At 44.0% G+C, this 15,921-nt stretch overlaps 1 long non-coding RNA gene across 1 annotated transcript; it reads left to right on the top strand.

Moving 5' to 3' along the window:
* The first annotated feature begins 4,538 nt into the window (after nt 1–4,538).
* LOC308583218 lies at nt 4,539–10,207 on the top strand. Its single transcript, XR_014006132.1, has 2 exons — nt 4,539–4,750; nt 10,030–10,207. It is a non-coding gene; the product is annotated as an uncharacterized lncRNA (long non-coding RNA).
* Nucleotides 10,208–15,921: the final 5,714 nt, after the last annotated feature.

Genomic DNA, 15,921 nt, shown 5'->3' with positions numbered 1-15,921 from the left:
CACTTTTTCTTTTTTTCTTTTTTTCTTTTTAGTATGAATGTATTTGTTTTTTCTTGTTGTGTGTATAAAAGGAATTCAATAAAAAGAATTTAAAAAAAAAAGAGAGAGAATAATGGCGGAGTCACTGTTGAAAGCTCAGCATCTTTTCCTATGACATGGAATAATCCAAGGAAAGATGCAAATTTACAAGTTTACGTTTCATTTTGCAGTCATATTTGCAGGGCACGTCTTTCCCCACCCCGTTGTGTGCCCTGATTGTACCAAATAGTTTAAAGTAAAATAAAACAAGTTTAAAAAAGCAAGAAAACAAAAAAACAAACAAACCCCAAATTGCTTGTTGGGATGCTGCTAGGTACCATCAGCAAGGACTTTACCCCCTGCTCTTCTACCAATTTGCAGCCTGGAGCAAAAACGCCCCAGGGCTGGAAAGCAGCTGATCATAGCATACAGGATCACATGCCGATAAGCATGCTGCACAGCCAATGGCATTTCAAAGGTAGACTGGCATCCTATTGAGACAAATAACAACACCCCAGGAAATGAGTCAATGGCAATTTGTGCATTTCGCTGGGGAAGGTGTTATGTTAATGACCATGTCTATAAACCTTGAAGAAATAGAATCAATGGGCTAGTTACATGTGGTGAGCTATTCTTTGATGCTCTTTTCTTTCTCAGACCCACCCAGGCTTCCCCAACCAGGTGCCCTCCAGCGTTTGGGATTGCAACTCCTGGCTGGGGCTGTTTGGAGTTGTGATCCAAAACGACAAGCCAGCGAAGTCTCCTCAGACCAGCCGTTTGGATCATGGCTTGCATAAGCTGGGTTCTTTCTCCCTTTTACAGATCAATCATTCGTTTATTTTTAAAGCTTGCTGGTTGCTTTCCCTGCTAAGAGAGCCCTTGATGTAATACTCAGGAAAAGGTAAAAGCAGTAAAGAGAAAAACAACAACTCTCTCTTTTTTCTTTTTTAAAAAAAGAGTGATTTAAAAGAAAACAAGTCGAAAACGGCAGTTCAGTCCAGCATGAATCAATAGATATTTAATGCAATTCACTGGCAGAAGTAGTTAAAAACCCACAAATTTATACATGCAGCCATCAGCAGAGGAAACCTTTGGTAACCTGGAGAAGCAGCTTTCTACAGAATCCTCCCCCTCCCCCCCCCCGTGATGAAAATATAGCAAAGAAGTAGGTGGATGGATCTCCCATGGGAGAACGGTGCCAAACATGAGTGCCACTGAATTGATTGCCCTTCTCTGTTGCTAACACAGATAGTACTGGAGGCAAGAGAGCCAAATAAGTGCGAAGCTACACCCTGAGTTATGCTGAACCCAAGTGTGATGGCCTGGGATTCGGAACCGGAGGAGTCTCGGTCCGCACTGGATACTCTGTCTCAGGCGGCATCTGAACCGAGTCTGGGGCCTGATTCTGAAGAGCCCCAGTCTGCACAGGTTCCCCTACAACAAGCACCAGCTGGGCTGAGTCAGGGGCCTGAGCCTGCCCTGGCTCCAGATGCGGGGATTACCTCGCTGCTGTCAGCGGGACAATCACTTACAGCTGCTCCACTACCAGTTGGGTCAGGAGAGGCTGAGGCAGTCTCAGCGTCTAGTAACCCACTGACATCTCCCAAGCTGCAGAGACTAAGGTCTGAGAGGAGGAGAGACCTGAGTACTCGCAGGAGGAGTGCTCGCCTTCAGGTGAGACAGGGAGGTGAGTCACCGGGGGTTCAGGACTGGCCATTACCCCATCAGAGTCAAGAGTGGATTTCATGCTCTTTATTCAGCTCATAGTGGTGAGGAGGAATGGAAGTTCCCCCAGAATGTCTGCTTTATATACATTATTTGCACAATGGGCCCCACGTGATTGGCTAATTCCGGGATTCTCCTATAGGCCAATCAGGTTGCGGATTCACGTCCACCTGGAGCTGGATTGGGTGGCTCCTGTGGACCAATCAGACTGCTGCATTCTGGATCCTATTGTTCTAGGACCAAGCAGACTGCTGCATTCTGAATCCTATTGTTCTAGGACCAATCAGACTGCTGCATTTTGGATCCTATTCAACTCAGTACATAACACCATCAGAGATAAAAGGCTGCCGGACCCTGCCCCATTGCTGGAACCTGCCTGTTACCCTGTGCCTGACCTAGCTTGGTTTCCTGCCTTGGCCCTGTTGGACTGACTCCTCGTGGAATCCTTGGATTTGGGACCGGACCTGGACCGTGTTGCTTGGGTTAACCCCCGGGCCCAGCACACCAGGGTGCGCTAGGGCCATTTCCAGCCCATGGGCAAGTTGGAAAAGATGACCTTCAGATGTCCCTTCCAACTCTATGACTCCATGAAATAATAAGAGCACTACTGGATCAAGCCAAAGGCCCTTCCAATCTAGCAACTTTTCTCCCAGTGGCCAACCAGATGCTTAGAGGAAGCAGCATAAAAAGAGGGGCACTTATCATAGAATTGTAGAGTTGGAAGGGACCTTGAGGGCCATCTAGTCCACCCCCTGCAATGAGGACTATGCAGCTGTCCCTTAGGAGGATTGAACCTGCAACCTGGACATTATCAGCACCACTCTCTAACCGACTGAGCTATCTTGATCTTAGTATATAAAAGCTACCATGACCGTAGCTCTTAAACTGAACCAATTTCTTTTTGCAGTGAAGGTCATGTGTTATCTCCATACATCCAAAGCACTTTTTACCACTTTTAACAGCCATGGCTCTCTCCAGAGAATCCTGGGATGTGTAGCTTGCTAAGAGCATCAAGAGTTGATGGGAAATTGCTACAATTCATAGAGTGCTTCATCAACTGATCCCCCTGGGTAGACTGTGAATATCCTTGGGACCAAGAAATGAGGAGGGTAGGAAACTCCTGAAGCTGAGAGAAAGCAAAACTGACGCATCCACTCATCCCTGCCTCTATTGCCCCTGCTCTCCTTGACTTCCTAGGGTGGAGCGGGTGGAAAGAGAAATGGGATGGCAGGGGAAATGGGGCAAAGAGGGGCCTGGACCAGCTGGGAAGGATCCAGTGACAAACCTTATAAATCTTGACATGTTTATTTAGCATAAAACTTGTAGTGGTGAGAAATGCAGTCATAGGTTGTCCCCACCAGCCCCACCCATAATTTTTTAAAAAAGGTATCTGGCTAAATAGGTATTTCATTTTTCATTGGGCGAGCCAAGCTGCTTCTGAAAAGAAATTGATTTAAGTTCCTCTCGATGCTTAATTTATGGCTGGTAGCTAAAAACACTTCTTCTTTTTGCAAATGTGCCTAATTTAGATTGTTGCTGAAATGAAACGTTGCTAATTAGCCCATTAAAGGCAACCTGCTAAAAATCACAAGAGAAATACGTTTAAATAAATAAAAGTAGCAATTCAGGGCTTTCGCTCTGAAGGATAGAAACTAGGTTATGGGGCAATAAATTTCTTCTGCACCTGAGTTGTTTTCACACCAGGGCTTCATCTCTGCATTCAGCTGGAAGCGGAATTAAAATGGTGGTTCAGCACATCCCTTAATATAATGCTACACAGTGCCTGACCAGAGGAGGACCAAGAGTTTTCTGTAACCCAAGAGGAAAGGAGCCCATTCCACAAAAAGCCTAACCTTCCTCCTTACAGCTTCTATTAGTTAGAACTTTCCTCCTTACGGCTTCTGTCATTCAGGGACAGGAAACCTGTGAACCTTTAGATGTTGTCAGACTCCATCTCCCATCAACTCCAACCTGCCTGGCCAACGCTCAGGAATGATGGGAGCTGGTCCAACAACATCAGGTGCACCACAGGCTCCCGCTCTCTGCTCAAATGGTTCTTTGTTCAGTGTGCGCTCTCTTTGCTCATTACTTACAAACCTAGGGATTTGGTGTGGCCAGCCCCTGCTGCACTGTTTCTCACATTTCTCATACTCACCCACTATCTAGTCCAGCTGCCACTGGAAATGGCACTCAAGGCCATCTGATTCTCTGTTCCAGGCAGCCATAACATCTAGAACAGGGTAGGGCATCAACATGGGCCACTCTTGGCCTGCCAGGAGGACTAGTTTTGCCCATGAGGACACCCCCCCAAAAAAAATATTGCCCATCAGCTGATGTCACTGGTGATATCATCTGATGGACGTGAGGATGGGCTTTAATTCTGCATTGGGTGTGTATCCTGTTTCCAGTAGGGAACAGGCTTGCACAGGTAAAATAGTAGGATTTAACTCCCATGCACCAGCTGATTAATGCGTATTAAAGCCCTATGCAAAAACACTCTTTGAAGCAACTCCATGGTTCTCCTTTAAGTGAGGGGGCAAATGAGGGGCTGCTTCAAAGAGCGCTTTTGCATAGGGCTTTAAGACGGTCCCCATACTCCCACTTGGGCCCTCAGAGGCTCAAACAGGAGCACAGCAGCTGTCTTAAAGCCCTTTGCAAACAACAAAAGAACTTTGGCATAACTGCAGGTTCCCAAGTGAGAAGAGGTTTTGGTAGGTGGGGCAGGGCCACTCACCTGTCAATCACTGTGATCTCATAATACTGTCATGCGATTGACATGTGGGTGTAGGCTCCCACCAGTACACTTTGGGCAGCGAGGTCAATCCTGATACAGATCTGCCCCATGGAGCTGAAATGGTTCCTCAACCCTAACCTGGAGCTAATTTCTGTTTAATTTCTGTTTAACAGACCGCCAATTGTCTTGTGCTTGACCACCATTCATCACTACCTGCACTAACTACCAGAAATGCAGACAGAGAATGCAAGACCTCACAACAGAATGGCTAGGGTAAGCCAGCAGTGGTCAACCTCTGGACTGCGAGCCAAATTGAGCATCCCATTTGGCCTGCCCATTTGGCATATTCAGTTCCTTTCATCTACATGTGGTAAATGGATCAGGATGTTAAGGTCAGGAACGGGGATCACACTGCTTATAGGGAAGCTGTTTAAGAAGAAGAAGAAGAAGAAGAAGAAGAAGAAGAAGAAGAAGAAGAAGAGGAGTAGTAGTAGTAGTTTGGATTTGATATCCCGCTTTCTCACTACCCGAAGGAGTCTCAAAGTGGCTAACATTCTCCTTTCCCTTCCTCCCCCACAACAAACACTCTGTGAGGTGAGTGGGGCTGAGAGACTTCAAAGAAGTGTGACTGGCCCAAGGTGACTGACATGTGGAGGAGCGGGGAAGCGAACCCAGTTCACCAGATTATGAGTCCACCGCTCTTCACCACTATACCACACTGGGTCTCTTTAGGTAACATATGTACCATGACCAAAAATGTGATGCGTTCTCTACCTTTCTAGTGGGCGCCCAATGGAGTATACGGGGTATGTGTCTTGAGGTCTCTCTCTAAATGCATTTCTTCTGGCCCCAGAGTATGTCCTCAAGCACGACTCTTGATGAAGAATATTTTTCAGCAAGAAAATGTAGTGTGAGATTTACAGTGCTGGGTTCTGTTCCTATGCAATGAACCTTCCATCCTCTGCTTCCACTTATTTATCTTAATGATCGATGTGTTTTGTGACTCTCCCCTAATGCAATATTCCTAGCTGGTTCTTCTGCTGTAATTTCTGGTTCTTTGCTCTATAAGTTAAACATGTGTCTCCTGTCATACAAAGCTTGTCCGAAGGATAGATGACTTCTGCTTCCATTTATTTCCTCCGCAGAGGTGAGTGCATTCGTCTTGTCACTTGTAGATCCCGGACAATTTAATGAAGTGTTCACTAAACGTTGCCCAAGAAGTGCTTGCATTATCGAAAACACGGCGAACCCTTCCGTTTCAAGATAAGGTCATTTATATTTAGTAAAAATGGGACTCGGCTATTGTTAAGAGTTGAGTATGACTTATGCTGAGAGAGCCCTTTGTAAGTGAAGCGCCAGATTAATCACGATGCTCAGCGTGACACAGAGCAGGGTCCCAGATAAAAGTGGCCTCCTCTTATAGTGCAGTCATCTGTGGGAGGCACTGCCATGTCTAGCTGTCACCCAGTGCCAGACATTGAGTCTTTGGAAGATAAATCAGACATTGCATAGGTTGAGGGCCTTGAGGAACAGGCAGGGGGTCCTGGAACGTGTGCTCATCATCACCTTGAGGGACCTCTTGAAGCAAACACCACTACCATGCCCCCAACTGTCCCATTTAAGCGGGACATCCTGGGACAGAAACCAATCCCAACTTCTGTTTGCATCCCAGAATGTCCTTTTTTTGGTCTGGCGCTCTTGTGTGAGTCCTCGGAAGGTGCCCAACACTGGTACTCTGGCACATCTGGGAATTATATTCACATGTGCCAGAGTACCAGTGTTGGGCACCTTCCGAGGACTCACACAAGAGCGCCAGACCAAAAAAAGGACATTCTGGTGGGGGTGTAAACATGTACATTTTTTCTGGCAAAGGGTGTTTAAGGAGGTAACAGAAATCACTGGGTTAAAGCTGACCAAAAGTCCAGAGGTAGCATTGTTATCAATTTACGATGGGGTGGAAGGTTCGCAGGCTAGGAAGGACTTGCTCACAAATTTATTGATGGCTGCACAAATTGTGATAGCTAGGAAGTGGAAGGGGCAAGCAGAATATAAAATAGAAGAATGGTATAAAGAGGTGTGGGATATAGCTATTAATGATAAATTAACATGTGCCATTAAGGTAAGATGGGGAATATGCAGGAGAAATGATTCTGAGGAGATATGAGGAACGGCTTATGAGGAACGGCTAAGGGAGCTGGGCATGTTTAGCCTGGAGAAGAGGAGGTTAAGGGGTGATATGATAGTCATGTTCAAATATATAAAAGGATGTCACATAGAGGAGGGAGAAAGGTTGTTTTCTGCTGCTCCAGAGAAGCGGACACGGAGCAATGGATCCAAACTACAAGAAAGAAGATTCCACCTAAACATTAGGAAGAACTTCCTGACAGTAAGAGCTGTTTGACAGTGGAATTTGCTGCCAAGGAGTGTGGTGGAGTCTCCTACTTTGGAGGTCTTTAAGCAGAGGCTTGACAACCATATGTCAGGAGTGCTCTGATGGTGTTTCCTGCTTGGCAGGGGGTTGGACTCGATGGCCCTTGTGGTCTCTTCCAACTCTATGATTCTATGATTCTATGGAGGGTAGTTGTAGAATTTGTAGTGTTCAAATGGAAAGGGGTCAAACCATCGCAACAGGCACATCCTTCTGATGTCCTGATTTTGGGGACCAAAATGTTGGAGGGTATGTAAAGGTCTGTGTGGAAGACTACTTACACATTGTCTAATAATAATAATAATAATAATAATAATAATAATAATGATGATGATGCAGACATGCAATACGAGTGGGGCAGTGGGCAAAAGAGAATACCGATTCCCAGAACATGTGTGTATGCTAATTTACATGCACATATACAAAGGTAGAAAAAATTGCTACTATAATTTTAATAGAAAAGGAATGCATCTCTCCATAGTGGGCAAGACTGCAACCAGTGACCTGTGTGCCTGTTTGTTTCCCAGGTGCTACTAAGGCCCACCCCCCTTCTATAGCTCTTCATCTTTCAACCAGGTTGGCCTTGGCCACACCTTCAGAGGATTGTCCTCTGCAAAGGAAGACACATGGTCTCCCCAGCAGAATGTATGTGCGCATTTGTATCTCCAACAGAGTCATCCAAGTCCCAACACATCCATTTTTAAAAAGGCAATCTTCTTGTTTTGTTGTAGAATACAGTTATGAGGATGAGAACTACACTTGTTAGATTAAAAAATAAAATAAAACTGGTCTCAGGAACCTCTACAAGCAGCACTGGGCTCTGGCACTAATGAATAATGAAGGTGCAGAGCAAGGAGGAAAGTATTTGAAGGTACTAATTTTGCCTATTTGACACAACTGCTCTTTAAGGTAAAAAGCACAGAGTGCATCGCTCGTGGGCTGTATTTGAAAACCTACTTTTATTTAATATTAAAACCAGCTTCTTACTGGAGCGGAAGCTTTGCTAAAAATAGCAACTCCCTCTCTCTGCGGAGTTTGTGGAGGGGGATAAAAGGCACAACCAAAATAGGTGATTGTTTCGAGTTTGTGCGAGAGGAATACAAAGGGGATTTTCCCTGTGACCTTTGAGGAGGCTCCTTTGAGAGAAAGTCTCTCCACAGAAATCTCCAAGGGGAACAGCCTATTGGTCTGGAAGCAAATAAACAGCTTGCGCCAGGCACCTAAAGACCAGAAAGCTTAGCTTCTGTGATTCCTTTATCTGCTTCTGTCTATATCCCAAAGGCTCATCTCAAAGGGTTGAGCACTACCAGTTTTAGCATTAAAAAAACTACATCCAATACCCAGTTGTAATGAGGCTCTTGCAGCAGACATGCGGGTAGGGATGGGTGAATTTATCAATTTTGGTTTCCCATGTTTGAAAATCGTACGTCTCCACATTTCCACAGCTGTTTGCATTTTGTTTTTAAATAGAAATCCTCATGAAAATTCAGTAGCAATGGCGTGTATTTTTCCTGATAGGTGCATTTTATTTTATTCTTGCCTAATATACACATTTAGGTAAAGTGACTTCTCCTAACCTAATGCATATTCTCACCAATATATGCAATTCCATTCACCCTTCCCCCAGCATGTTCAGTTTTGGTTATGTAACTTGTCTGGAGAACGGCATTGCAACATTTGGAAAGCTAGGCACTATCTTGGGGGGAGGGGTGCCGAAGCACCCACTAAACATTTACTGTGGGTGCTCGGCTGAGCCACCCAACACACTGCCTGCTGCAGTGGGGCGACTCCTTTGGGCCCTCCTGCTGCGATGGGGGGGGCCCTTCATTGGACCCGCCTGCTGCAGTGACGATGTGTGACATCACACGCACGTGTGATGCCACAAGCGTGCGCCAGGCACCCACATTTAATCAATAGAGGACATAGCATTTTACACTGAAGTAAGGGACGATCTTGTATAATAATAATAATAATAATAATAATAATAATAATAATAATAATAATTTATTATTTATACCCCGCCCATCTGGCTGGGTTTCCCCAGCCACTCTGGGTGGCTTCCAAAAGAATATTAAAATACTGTGATACATCAAACATTAAAAGCTTCCCTAAACAGGGCTGCCTTCAGATGTCTTCTAAAAGTCTGGTAGTTGTTGTTCTCTTTGACATCTGGTGGGAGGGCGTTCCACAGGGAGGGCGCCACTACCGAGAAGGCCCTCTGCCTGGTTCCCTGTAACTTGGCTTCTCGCAGTGAGGGAACCGCCAGAAGGCCCTCGGTGCTGGACCTCAGTGTCCGGGTAGAACGATGGAGGTGGAGACGCTCCTTCAGGTATACTGGGCTGAGGCCGTTTAGGGCTTTAAAGGTCAGCACCAACACTTTGAATTGTGCTCGGAAACGTACTGGGAGCCAATGCAGGTCTTTCAAGACCGGTGTTATATGGTCTCGGCGGCCGCTCCCAGTCACCAGTCTAGCTGCCGCATTCTGGATTAGTTGTAGTTTCCGAGTCACCTTCAAAGGTAGCCCCACGTAGAGCGCATTGCAGTAGTCCAAGCGGGAGATAACCAGAGCATGCACCACTCTGGCGAGACAGTCCGCAGGCAGATAGGGTCTCAGCCTACGTACCAGATGGAGCTGGTAAACAGCTGCCCTGGACACGGATTTAACCTGTGCCTCCATGGACAGCTGTGAGTCCAAAATGACTCCCAGGCTGCGCACCTGGTCCTTCAGGGGCACAGTTACCCCATTCAGGACCAGGGAATCCTCCACACCTGCCCGCCTCCTGTCCCCCAAAAACAGTACTTCTGTCTTGTCAGGATTCAATCTCAATCTGTTTGCCGCCATCCATCCTCCAACCGCCTCCAGACACTATTATACAGGACGGGTGATAACCTTACTTTAAATGCACACGGCAGATGGGCCCTTAACCACACCCTGTACCTCGCTTTAGATAACGATTGATGCAGGCCCTCACTGAAAGATTTGCCAGATGTTTTCACATGTCCTTTGGGTGCCGGGATGACAGAAGACTTGCCACTGAAATGAGATTTTCTCCTGTGTAGCGGTCAGGCTTCACAATTAATCGCCTCTAAATCTGAAATATTTCCTCTTCTTTTCCCATCGCAGCTCAGCCCTGCGGCAGTGGAGGGAAATGTTTCAGTTCGAGTGGGTCTTGAAGCACTTGAGAATTACTATAAAACCAGCAAACGTCCAGATCTCATCAGGCGCAGAAGACCGATACAGAATTTCCACAATGGATTAAAACTGACCTGTCTCATATGGGGCCTCATTGCAGCAATTTAAATCGAGGTGCTCTACAACTTTAATTATTTTATTCAGACATCTTCATTTTTATTTTTATTTTAGCGTTCCAACCTGGGCATATTGGACATTAAACATAAGGCCTTTGAGATGGTATTCACTTAATTCCTGAGACATTGGGAAGGTTCCCTCACCCCCTCCCTCCTTGCAGAGAAACATTTGGTCAGTTTGGAAGTCAAAATGGTTTCAGGACTGTCTTCCTGTGCTGTTTCAGACATGTGGGTTAGATATTTATGTACGTGTTTGCTTGTTACATTTATGAACATTTATTATATATATAAGACCTTAGAATTACACTAAAAAAAGTGGTACCTCAGGTTAAGAACTTAATTTGTTCTGGAGGTCTGTTCTTGACCTGAAACTGTTCTTAACCTGAGGTACCACTTTAGCTAATGGGGCCTCCCGCTGCCGCCGCGCAATTTCTATTCTCATCCTGAAGCAAAGTTCTTAACCTGAGGTACTGTTTCTGGGTTAGCAGAGGCTGTAACCTGAAGCGTCTGTAACCCGAAGTACCACTGTACCCACTTTAACGGAAGTAAGCGTACTGAACTCAGTGTATTACTTCTGAGTCAGGATGTTGGGGAATTATGACAAAAATGGAAATGGGAGCAGAAATTGTCGGTGATGGCTTATTTGCCCCGTGACTGGAATGGAAAGCAATTGAGTGAATATGATCCTTAAGTCCCCAACCCACCCCCGTCTGATTGGCTGATTCTGCTTCCCTCCTGGAGCCTGATTGGTCTTATCTTGCAGGCCAATCAGTTGCTGCATTCTATGATCCTACCAGCCTAATAGGTTGATTAACTTCTTCCTGGAGCCTGATTGGTCTTCTCCTGCAAGCCAATTAGCTGTTGCATTCTAGGATCCTACTTGCCTATTGTTCTAGGATCCAAGGTTAGTACATAACATTTACCTTTACCTTTTTACCTATTTTTCTAGAAAAAGATGTGTCAGAACTCACCATGAACACACCCCTTGTTCTTTTATAATGGCAACGGTGCCTACCTGTGGCTGGGGGGGGGGGGCGGCGAAGCCCTCTTGCCATCCATTTGTGGACTACAATGCCCCTCATCCTTTACTATTGGCTGAGCTGGCTGGTAGCCTGTAGTCTGATATCTAACACCATGTCGGCTCCCCCTGGCACAAACTGTTTGCTGAACTTCTCATTAAAGAACCTCTCGGAGCCTGAGAAACCTCAGAAATCCCCCAAAACCTTCTTTCAAGCAGAGAAGAAGAACTCCAACACTCTATTCAACTTAGCAGTGTTCACCGTGGATTCTAAAACAGCCATCTTGCTTCACGTAAAATGGAGTTTCTCCTTCACTAAATACCTCCCTTGTGACCAACATTAGTTATGAGAACCACTAGAGAACGCTCCAGAATTCAGTTAGCAACCTGAGAAATTTAAACACATAGTAATGCATACAAGCACTTACAATTTCAGTGAATCAAATTGCTATACTTAGCATGCTTTCCACTCCACCAGCCATCACTGCTTGCTATGCCCTTTCTCTGGTGCTGCTTCCATCTTTCACCTCTTCTTGAAAGCGAAAAAGTTAGTATCATGAAATATAAATATATTGCTGGCCATTAATCAGGCTCCCCAGCTGCATTGCACTAATTTAACTCTGTGCAATGGTGAAAAATGGTACATGCAGTTTTTCTAGGCTTGGCAGTACAGCCATAATTTTCCAGCCGTCCCTTCATTATTCTTTCACACTGCCTGCAACGTGATGTTCCCGCTACGTCTCCGCAGAAATGTCGGTGCTTCTTCTTCCCCACCTCCACTTTTCTTTTATTACCACCCAAAGTTCAAACGTCCAAGCCAGCATTTGACAAATATCAGAGCTTGCACGGAAACAAAGCTAAATCCCCTTTTAACAAGAGAGTTAAATACATGCCTAATTTTGCTGGATTGAAGAGGCCGTTTTAAAAGATGTGAAACACAAGTTTGTTTAAAAAGGGCTTGAAAGGAGAAGGAGGTGACCAGCACTGTGTTAAAATTTAAATCGCAATCACTAAATTATAAGCCTGGTATTTAAAGTGTATCTATAATTAAAGTTAAAGTACAGAGAACAGCAGCTAAGTGGGAAAGAAATGTCTTTCAGGTTCCTAGTAACACCCTATTCAATTAATGTTTTAATTGCCCAATGATTTTCGGGTCAAATCTCTTCTTCAGAGGAAAATATCACCAAATAGCAAAATAACAATGATGATGATGATGATGATGATGATAATTTATTTATACTCCGTCCATCTAGCTGGGTGTGTACACACACACACACACACACACACACACACACAATATATATATATATATATATATATATATATATATATATATATGCAGGTTTTGGTGTCTTCGGGTGTCTTCCCGTGTAAGAGTTGGGGTGTCTAGGCGACGTTTCGACGAGGTCTCACTCGTCATCTTCAGGCTGGTGCTTTCGGCTTCTTGTTACTGGAACAGAGCCTAGACACCCCAACTCTTACACGGGAAGACACCCGAAGACACCAAAACCTGCATTCCTGTACCCGTGAAAATCTACGAAAGCAAATATATATATATATATATATTATTGTTAGAGATGCTTATATATTTGGCTGAAAGCCTTCTGTTGATTTGTTTCATCAGTGGGAAGTATCAGAAGATGTTTCCCTGATACCTGGTGATCTCTCTCCAGCTTTTAGAATGGGATACCTGTCTGAAGTAGGTTCTCCCACCTTCACCCCAGTTTTTTAAAAATGGCTGAATATCTACACTTTCACCTCAAAGTGTTTGATGCTTCTCTATGTTTCTTGAACCAGAAGAATTTTGTCTGAAGACAGACTTATAAATCAGAAGTTGCAGTAGCCTTTTTACCCATGGTGTAAGCCTAGCTGCATACAGTTTTGCAATTTACGCGACAGTGAGGCATCAGGCATAAGCCTGCATTTTATTAATGTTTGATCAGGACTTGTATATTAAAGAGGGCTTAGATTTTCAAAAGTAGATTTTCAAATGTTTCATGCCAGGCAAGAAGGCTAGCTGCTTAAGAAAACAGTGTTTTCTTCCTCTTAGACAAGGGGCCCCTTTTGATTGATAGCAGAAAGCAATTCTCAAAGTCGTAAAAGCTGAAATTACAGACTGAGTAATGACACTGACCCTACATGTTACAGAAGATAACAAAGGCAGAGATAAATATAATTAGGAATGGGCAAATAGTAAAATGATACCATGGGCCTCTCTTAAACCTTGAGCTGTATTTTCTAAGGCCAGAGGCAAATGGGGAGAAGCATCTAGCTGACAGAGAAAGAGAGGCTTTTTTTGGGAAGTCTTTTTAAAACTGTTTCTTTCTTAAACTGAGAGAGTTTCAATAAATGTTGGGAAGAGCTAATGGAAACAAAGCAGCTGGCTGAAGCAGCTTGCTGAAGGGGGGGGGAATGTAAACTGAAGAGCCTTCTTTAAAAACTGTTTTTTTACTGAGTTCCTTCCTTTCTACTTTGAGAAGCCTTATTCTTTTAAAAGGTTACCTATGATAATGTATGAAATATATTAGCTTAAATATATTGGCTTAAATGTAATTATGCAAAGGATTTAACAAATGCTAGAAGAGTTGTATTTATCCTGGAATTAAGTCAGCCAGCAGTTTAGCCCCCCTGCCAGACAGGAAGACGCCATCAAATGCTGTCCTGATATATTAGCTGTCAGACATTTGTTTAGAAACCTTCAAATGAAGGATATCTTTCAATGTTGATGTGAAACTCAAGATCCTTGACATATGTTTAAGATAAAAATTTAAGATTAACCATTTGTTTTAGAAGGCAATAGGGCAGGGAGGGCAAGAGGTGAGCTGGTAATTAAGATTCCTTGTTGAGACACATGTAAGATATATTACTACTTATTTGTCATTTATAGATGTAACAATATATAGCTGTTTGTGTTCCATATAAGGACAGGAGGATGTGGGTGTATCTTTTAGGATTGGATATAGCAATCAGCCAATAGGAAATCCAACTAGGCTGATTGGACAGAGGCAGCCACAGGAGGAGCAAAGGGGGCTGGATTAAGGGAATATAAGGGCTGGCCATAATGGCAGGAGCCAGGCCAGAGCTTGGTAACCATATACCACTGTGCCTCTCATTTATTTGTCTGACAAATAAATAATTATTTTAATTTCTCTATTGCTGCGTTGAATATTTCATTCCAGCTAAGCGTTAACCACAAGCAGGGTGCTACAACAGGACATTATTAGCCATGAGCTGGTTCACATGTCAGTCTTGTCTGTCCTTCATCCCTCATTTGGGCTGCCTCACTTCTTTAAAAATATGTGATGCAATGCTTAGAGCGGGGATAACCAACCTTTTTGGGCCAGTGGCCCCATATGGAATTCTGAGGAAGTGCCATGGATGCCAGTCACAAAATGGCTGCCGTGTGTGTGGCATAACACAAGATGGTTGTGGAAGGGGTATGCCATAAGACAAAATGGCGGTGGGGCCATGGCATAACACAAAATGGCGACTACAGTGGTGCCTCGCAAGACGAAATTAATTCGTTCCGCGAGTTTTTTCGCCTAGCGAATTTTTCGTCTTGCGAAGCACGAAATCGCATAGGAATGCACTAAAATTCCATTAATGCGTTCCTATGGTCAAAAAAAGTCCAAACAAAGCCAAATTTGGTACAACAAGAGTTTATTAAGTGCTCTTTAAAGTCACACATACTGTAAAGAGCATTTCAAAAATTGAAGGAACAATAAATTAAGTTTCTAAACATGACAGAAAAACATTTAAAAATCAACAAAGTGCACAGTACATTTTCTAAGACTCTGGGGGACAACTCGAAGAAGGTTCCTCTTCCACTCTTTGCTTCTTGCTGAAGAACCCCCTCCTCAACTGTTCCCCCAGCCACCCACCACACAGAAATTCAAATCCAGAATATTTTTTAAAAAACAGCAGAGTGGCCCAATGGTCACAGAAAATCATAAAAATGCAGAAAAAAACACACAAGCTTCCAGATTCTTGCAAACCCCTCCCCAACACCAAGTCCTTGAATTCCAAACACCCCAACCCAAAATCCAACCCCCCCAAAAAAAGTTTTAAAAGTTTAAAAGAAGTTTTGGAAAAGCTTCAAAAATCACCAAAGTCTTCAAAAACCTCAAAAAAGGCTACCACACTATGAGTTGTTCCTCGAATCAAGTCGCAACTGTATTAACGGTGTTAAGAAAAAGGAAACAAACTTGCAAGACGTTTTCGTTTTTCGTCTTGCGAAGCAAGCCCATAGGGAAATTCGTCTTGCGAAGCAGCTCAAAAAACGGAAAACCCTTTCGTCTAGCGAGTTTTCTGTCTTGCGAGGCATTCGTCTTGCGAGGTACCACTGTAAAAGAGCCAGGAACATGAAACAGTGTGGACATGCCCCCTATACCACACTTGTGGATTGCTGTCCTTTGGGAGGCTTGCCTGGTACGACCAATACTTATCTTCAGGTGCCTGACAAAAGCATGAAGTTTCCACCAGGCCTTTGGCTTGTAATTATCTGTGGCCTCCTTCAGTGGATGGGATGTTTTAATCCTGCCTTTTATTAAAAACTGAATATGTTTTAGGCTTTTCTCTCTCTTTTGCTTTGTGGTGGTTTCAATCTAGGTGTTATTTATCTGTTGCTGTTAGTTGCTTTGAGTTCCTTTTGATAAAAAAAAAAGACAAATAAGTTTAATAAATGATAAT

Source organism: Podarcis bocagei (assembly GCF_964188305.1).
Source record: "Podarcis bocagei genome assembly, chromosome: 3".
In the NCBI taxonomy this organism is placed as follows: Eukaryota; Metazoa; Chordata; class Lepidosauria; order Squamata; family Lacertidae; genus Podarcis; species Podarcis bocagei.
This window is presented reverse-complemented; position numbering and strand designations above follow the sequence as displayed.